The sequence below is a fragment of the Bos indicus genome, chromosome X (assembly GCF_029378745.1).
Source record: "Bos indicus isolate NIAB-ARS_2022 breed Sahiwal x Tharparkar chromosome X, NIAB-ARS_B.indTharparkar_mat_pri_1.0, whole genome shotgun sequence".
NCBI classification, from domain to species: domain Eukaryota; kingdom Metazoa; phylum Chordata; class Mammalia; order Artiodactyla; family Bovidae; genus Bos; species Bos indicus.
The window spans coordinates 80,973,773-80,982,228 of NC_091789.1; positions in this window are offsets into that span (position 1 = coordinate 80,973,773).

Sequence of the window (8,456 nt, forward strand, 5' to 3'; positions counted from 1 at the left end):
CCAAATAGGAAAAAGAGTATGTCAAGACTGTATGCAGAGTACATCATGAGAACGGCTGGACTGGATGATGCACAAGCTGGAATCAAGATTTCCAGGAGAAATATCAATAACATATGCAGAGGACACCACTTATATGGCAGAAAGTGAAGAAGAACTAAAGAGCCCCTTGATGAAAGTGAAAGAGGACAGTGAAATGTTGGGTTAGAGCTCAACATTCAGAAAACTAAATCATGGCATCCTGTCCCATCACTTCATGGCAAATAGATGGAGAAACAGTGGAAACAGTGGCAAACTTCATTTTTGGGGGCTCCAAAATCACTGTAGATTGTGACTGCAGCCAGGAAATTAAAAGACGCTTACTCCTTGGAAGGAAAGTTATGTCCAACCTAGACAGCGTATTAAAAAGCAGAGATGTTACTTTGCCAACACAGTTTGTTTAGTCAAGGCTGTTGTTTTTCCAGTAGTCATGTATGGATGTGAGAGTTGGACTGTAAAGACAGCTGAGTGCCGAAGAATTGATGCTTTTGAACTGTGGTGTTGGAGAAGACTCTTGAGAGTCCCTTGGACTCCAGGGAAATCCAACCTGAAGGAGATCAGTCCTGAGTGTTCATTGGAAGGACTGATGTTGAAGCTGAAACTCCAATACTTTGGCCACCTGATGTGAAGAACTGACATATGTGAAAAGACCCTGATGCTGGGAAAGTTTGAAGGTGGGATGAGAAATGGATGACAGAGGATGAGATGGTTGGATGGCATCACCAACTCAATGGACATGAGTTTGGGTAAACTCTGGGTGTTGGTGATGGACAGGGAGGCCTGGCACCAGTGCTGCAATCCATGGGGTCACAAAGAGTCAGACACGACTGAGCGGCTGAACTGAACTGAAAGAAACTAAGGTTCAGAGTCGTTACAGGAGTTCAACAAGGATATAGGGGTACATGATAAAAGGACATAGGGTATAAGGATATAGCAGTAGTAATTGGCCAAAGAAGGTTTAAATCCATGTCTTCTACCACTATCTCCAATTCTTAAATATTTCCACTGCACAAGGAGGTATATCAAGGGTTTAAAATGGCATCGAATCTAACCGATACCTCTAATTCATTCCTTTGACAATAATTAATTTGACAATAATTAATTTCAATAAACACTTTCTGAGCACCCATTCTAATTTAGGGACTATATTAAGTCCATGAGATGCAGACTGAGGAAACACATTTATTATGCTCAAAGAGCTCACAGTTTAGTGGGAAAGACAGACACATATACAGTTAATCACAAGCCAATAAGAGCAATGATAATGGAAGAATGTGTATAGCACTCTGGAAATTCAGAAGGGACAAGTACTGTACAGAGAAGAATTGGCTATTAGAAAAAGCTGAAGCCCTCAGTTAACACAGTTAAATTGTTATGGAAGAACTGCAGATTTGGAAATGGTGAAGAGGGCAAAGAACCTTTGCCCAAAGGGCCTTTCTAAAAATACTTCTGTACTTCTCTGATTAGAGAGTTGGCTGCATTTGTCGTGGCCTTTATTGTGATGCTGCTGTCTGGGTTGGGTTCAGTGGGGCCCACAGCTTATCCCAGCAACTCTTGATTGACTTATGTCAGGTCTGGTGCAAAAGGTGTTGGATACTGGATCAGTAGACAGAGTATTACCATTTGTAGTTTTCCATGTGCTTGGATTAGAGTGGATCAGGTCCACAAGCCTTTGGAGTCTGCAGTAAGAATAGGGTCTGCCAGCCATCATTCTGCTATCCAGAGGAAGGAGAACTGAGCTAACATTGACTGAGTATTTAAAATTTCAATTAAGTTCTGATGAAAGCATTCTTATGGAGCATCTCTTATGTGTTAGGCTTTTTCAGTTCAGTTCAGTTGCTCCTGTACAATGTCACGAACCTCTGTCCATAGTTCTTCAGGCACTCTATCTATCAGATCTAATCTATTTGTCACTTCCACTGTATAATCGTAAGGAATTTAATTTAGGTCATGCCTGAATGGTCTAGTGGTTTTCCCTACTTTCTTCAGTTTAAGTTTGAATTTTGTGAGAAAGAGTTCATGATCTGAGCCACAGTCAGTTCCTGGTCTTGTTTTTGCTGACTTTGTACAGCTTCTCCATCTTTGGCTGCAAATATAATCAATCTGATTTTGGTATTGACCATCTGATAATGTCCATGTGTAGTGTCTCCTCTTGTGTTGTTGGAAGAGGGTATTTGCTATGGCAAGCGCATTCTCTCGGCAAAACTCTGTTAGCCTTTGCCCTGCTTCATTCTGTACTCCAAGACCAAACTTGCCTGTTCCTCCAGGTATTTCTTGACTTCCTACTTTTGCATTCCAGTCCTATATCATGAAAAAGACATCTTTTGGGGATGTTAGTTCTAGAAGGTCTTGTAGGTCTTCATAGAACCATTCAAATTCAGCTTCTTCAGTTTTACTGGTTGGGACATAAACTTGGATTACTGTGATATTGAATGGTTTGCCTTGGAAATGAACAGAGATCATTCTGAAATTTTTGAGATTGCACCCAAGTCTTTTGATGACTCCTTTGATGACTACTTCATTTCTTCTAAGGGATTCTTGCCCACAGTTGTAGATATAATGGTCGTCTGAGCTAAATTCTCCTATTCCAGTCCATTGTAGTTCACTGCTTCCTAAAATGTTAATGTTCACTCTTGCCATCTCCTGTTTGACCACTTGGAATTTACTTTGATTCATGGACCTAACATTCCGGGTTCCTATGCAATATTGTTCTTTACAGCATTGGACTTTACTTCCATCACCAGTCACATTCACAACTGGGCATTACTTTTGCTTTGGCTCTGTCTCTTTATTCCTTCTGGAGTTATTTCTCCACCGTTCTCCAGTAGCATATTGGGTACCTACTGACCTGGGGAGTTCATCTTTCGGTGTCATATATTTTTGCCTTTTCATACTGTTTGTGGGATTCTCAAGGCAAGAATACTGAAGTGGTTTGCCATTCCCTTATCCAGTGGACCGCGTTTTGTCAGAAGTCTCCACCATGACCCATCGATCTTGGGTGGCCCTACAAGGCATGGCTTATAGTTTCATTGAGTTAAACAAGGCTGTGGTCCATGTGATCAGTTTGATTAGTTTTATGCAATTGTGGTTTGCATTATGTCTGCCCTCTGAGGAATAAATAAGATACCTATGGAAGCTTGCTGATGAGAGAGACTGACTTTGGGGGAAACTTGGAATTGTTCTGGTGGGTGGGGCCATGATCAGTAAATCTCAATCCAATTTTCTGTTGATGGGCAGGGCTGTGTTCCCTCCATGTTGTTTGACCTGAGACCAAACTATGGTCAGGTAATGAAGATAATGGCGACTTCCTTCAAAAGTTCCCACACATGCACTGCCCCACTCAGTGCCCACAACCCTGCAGCAGGCCACTGCTGACCCATGCCTCCACCGGAGACCCCTGGACACTCACAGGCAAGTCTGGGTCATCCCCAAGAAAAAGAAATGAAAAAAGGCAAAATGGTTGTGTGAGGAGGCCTTAGAAATAGCTGAGAAAAGAAGAGAAGCTAAAGGCAAAGGAGAAAAGGAAAGATATAAGCATCTGAATGCAGAGTTCCAAAGAATAGCAAGGAGAGATAAGAAAGCCTTCCTCAGTGATCAGTGCAAAGAAATAGAGGAAAACGATAGAATGGGAAAAACTAGATAGCTCTTTAAGAAAATTAGAGATACCAACGAAAAATTTCATGCAAAGATGGGCACAATAAAGGACAGAAATGGTATGGATCTAACAGAAGCTGAAGATATTAAGAAGAGGTGGCAAGAATACACAGAAGAACTACAGGAAAAAGATCTTCATGACCCAAATAATCACAATGGTGTGATTACTCATCTAGAGCTGGACTTCACATCCTGGAATGTGAAGTCAAGTGGGCCTTAGGAAGCATCACTATGAACAAAGCTAGTGGAGGTGACGGAATTCCAGTTGAGCTCTTTCAAATCCTAAAAGATGATGCTGTGAAAGTGCTGCACTCAATATGCCAGAAAATTTGGAAAACTCAGCAGTGGCCACAGGACTGGAAAAGATCAGTTTTCATTCTAATCCCAAGAAAGGCAATGCCAAAGAAATGTTCAAACTACCACACAATTGCACTCATTTCACATGCTAACAAATTAATTCTCAACATTCTTCAAGCCAGGCTTCAACAGTATGTGAACTGTGAACTTCCAGATGTTCAAGTTGGTTTTAGAAAAGGCAGAGGAACTGGAGATCAAATTGCCAACATCTGCTAGATCATCAAAAAAGCAAGAGAGTTCCAGAAAAACATGTATTCTGCTTTATTGACTATGCCAAAGCCTGTTCACTGTGTGGATCACAACAAACTATGGAAAATTCTTAAAGAGATGAGAATACCAGACCACCTGATCTGCCTTCCGAGAAATCTGTATGCAGGTAAAATATTAAGACATACCATGTAAGATTTGAGGATTGCATAAGATAATCCATGTAATACATATGAAAAAAGTTTCCAAATTTTCTTTGATCACTGTGCCTTTAGTGTAATTGTTTTGAAAAAGTTTTCACAGCACCCCTAGGCCAAAAGAAATAAACATTTCTGTTTATTAAGTAATTAGGTACAAAAACTTAATGGTAGTAATTCATGCCATGTCCGACAGATGTCACTGTGTTTCCCTCAAATCTAAAATCTCTTAAATTACCCCCCTATGTGTTGACTATGGTACTTTGGGGTGTTTTGGTGCACAGTTTAGGAACAAAACATTGCCAAGCACATACTTGGTGCCAAGTACATAGTATTTATTATTATTATTGTAAAATGCCTGTAATTATTATTAGAAGGGACCTGGGTACCATAAAGGAGACTCGTCCAGTAGTTTAACTCATGTTTCATATCTCTGAGGAGGGATACCAACTTTTTGTTAGTAATCCTGTCTAGTCTCATGTTTGTTCCAAGTCAGCATGAACCTCCCCCAGTCTTGCGGGGAGAGTGATTTCTTTGTGAACAAACAAGAAAACTTCATTTTCAAAGCAGTGCCATTTTCTACCTTTGCCAAGATTTTCCCACTTCTCTATCTTCACTCATCAGCCAAAAGTCACTCATTTAAAGGAGACTTCTGTATGGTAAACAAAATATTTCCTTCTGCCTGGTTTCTTGCACCCTCCTTTTCCTTCCCCTTCCTCTTCTTCCTCTCTCTTTGTACCTCTTGACCTGTGTCTAAAACCTGGGCCCTGCCCCATTATGATTAGGGGAGGCTGGCTACTTAATTCAGAAAAATGATTGAACTCTCTTTTGAGTCTTAGCTTGGCCTGTGAGCCAGCAAGTACAGTGGGTACGGAAAGCTCATTCCTACATATCTCCTTCCTCTTTCCTAAAGGAGGAGAGAAAATAAATTTAAACAGAGACTCAAGAAAGTGGCCTGTGGGTTTGGGTACCCTTGAGAAGCAGAGGATGGACGTGGGGGCTGTGTTGATTCTCTACCAGCAATTGAGGCCCATGGGGGATCTTTGACATTTTCCTAGAGACTAGAGTTGACTTTAGTTCTGTTTGGTTATTAAGACTCACTGAAGATAAATCTGATATTTGAGGAATGAGAAGGAATGAAATAGCAGACCTGTCCATGCACTGTTGACTCTGGGCCTCCATGGTGCTAGCCGGCAGAGGTCGGGAGCGGCTGGCTGGCTTTTAGCCCTGGCCGGCAGCGTTTGCTTTGGCTGTTGGGGGAAAGAGCACTTTGTGGAAAGCCAGCCTTCCCAGCCAAGGGCCTATTTTTGTCCTGAATTGTTTGAGTCCAGCCCAAAGGCTAAGTCCAGGATCAACAGAGGCCATGGAAAATGGGACTAGATGTCTGGCAACCAGAACTGTGGGTTTTGTCTTCCTGAACAGGGCATTCAGCCTTGAACTCATGAAAGCAGGAAAGATGGGGAGCTGGGGTCCTTGTCCTATCAGGGCCAGAAATCTAGCTGCTTTTTGCTTGGTCATTGCAGCTCAGGACTGGCTAGAATATATCACAACACCTCACCCTTTCCCAAGGTATACCATCTGGGAAGGTATATGTGTGGTTAGAGCTGACATAGCTTCCAAAGTGCCTGAAGTCCTCTATGTGGGGACCTCCCCACACATTGAGGTACCCCTAGATCATCAGATCAATAACACCAATCAGTCAATCAATCAGATACCATGGGAACACAGAAAAGTATCATTTAGAATCCCCCTTTCCCCCCTAGGATCTCAAGGTCTTTCTGGGGAAATAGGCCATTTTCACAAAGAGATATTTCCAACACTACACAGGGTAGAGAGAGGACCATATGAATGGCACAAAGTGCTGAAGGAATTCAGAGGAGGGCAAAAGCTCTGGGAGAGATATGGGTTGGGTTGAGTTCTGAAAAGTGGGTAAGAATAAACATGTGATAAGTGTTTTTTTATGCTCCCAAGGCAGAGATATTTTGAAACTGACTCAGTATATATCTTTTATTTGCTGTAGGATCCTGATCTTCAACCAGATGTGTTCAGACTGGGATACTTGTATTAAGATGTTTCTGAACCTGATTGACCAGAATGACTCGAACTTCTCAGATCACTGCTACTTGTCTAGAGGTAGAATAGAACTAGAGTGATTTCTAGATGATTTCTGAATCATCTCCCTCAATATTTATTTTACCCTGTCACTTAACCCTATCTGAAGCCCAACTCTTCCACTGCTTTCAGGATGGCCAAGCAACTGTATTTGGTATACAAGGCCTTTCACACTCTTATCCCAACCTTTTTTCCATCTGTCCTCTCATTCTTTTTGAAGACTCTCAGTAATTCCATACAAGTTAAACCTCCTTCTTATCCCTAGAAGCCACAAGAAGTGACTTAAGTTATTTGTGGGCTCAGAGGACTTTGGCACCAGTCCCCTCCCTGTCTTTGAGAATTTGAGACTCTATCTAACATTCCCATTACATTCCTACTTGAGCACAGTTCTGTTGAAAACTGATTCTTTGTTGCTGTAGACTGGGAGTCAGGAAACTTATTCTGTAAAGGGTCAGATAGTAAATATTTTAGGCTTTGAGAGCCATAAGGTCTTCTATGCAGCTATTCAACTCTGCTGTGGTAACAGGAAACCAGTCATAGATAAGTTGTAAATTAATAAGCATGGCTGTGTTCCAACAAAATTTTATGGACTAAAATTTGAATTTCATATAATTTTTCACATGTCATAAAATACTTTTTTTTCAACCATTTAAAAATGTAAAAAACATTCTCAGCTCACATGCTGAACAAAAATAAGCAGTGACTTGGATATGGCCCACAAGCCCAAGTTTGCCAACCTTTGCTCTAGAAGACAGGACTGGACTACTGTGTGGAAATTATGGGGGAGATAATCTGGCTGAAGAAAATGATTAGATTATAGGGAAATAGAACAGATTTCCCAGGAAGTTAAAACTGCTAATTTTTCATCAAAGGTATTCAAGCACCACAGGTGAGGGATATCATAGAGGAATACCTTTGAATCTTGTGGGAACTTGGTTTTGATGCTTTCTAAGTCTAAATAGGATTGTTTTTAGTGTGAGTTTTCTTCCTCCACATAGCCATTATTTTAAAATCACTTGTTGCCTTCCTTTTAATTTTTAAAGTCTATGTGTTTGTCTCCCCCGCATTTCCCCACCTAGTATTTGATGATACTATCTCAATTTGCTCCCCAATTTTTAAACCTGTGCACGTATTATTTCCCTTCCAGAAACCCAGGGATTAATGTCAAAAGGGCAAGGTTCATTAGGCAGCTGCTACTCTGTTGCCTAGCAACCATCAGAGGCAGCTGGGAATTACTACAGAGGCCTTTGTGGGAACATGATCTGACCCAACTGGTCAGGGAGGAGTAAAGAGCAAATGAGATCATGTAAATGTCCTTTATTATTGATAAAAACAAAGTTTGATTCAGTCTTGCAGTATATCATATGCACTATTACTTTACTAAAAGAAATTTAAATTTGCTTCAAGAAAGTTCAGCTTCTTTTTGCTCTCCTCCCTCCCACAGTGGTTTGACAGTGGTTTGATCCTGTTTCTTAGAACAGCATTCCCTTTCTGCAAATCCTCAACAGTAGTCTCATCTTATCTCACAAACTACTAGGCCCTTTGTGTTCTTATTCTATCTTCTTCCATCCCTACCCCAGAGTGGTTTGAAGACACCTGATAGAAAAGCATCCTTGTTCAGCCCTCTATGCATCTCAGTGGTTTGATCCTGTCTGGAGAGGATCAGCATCTTTTCCCCTCCTTTTTCATGCCTATGATTTAATCCTTTGTCACTGAGCATCAGTTTCTTTTAGCTCCTCCCCCGGATCTACAGTGGTTTGATCCTACCTCATAGACTATTAGGTCCTTTCTGATCCCCCTCCAGCATCAGCTTCACAAATGGTATGGTCCTTAGTATCAGATCCTTTTTTGTAACTCCCACTGGTCTTCCAAGGAGACTGAAGCTGCTTAATC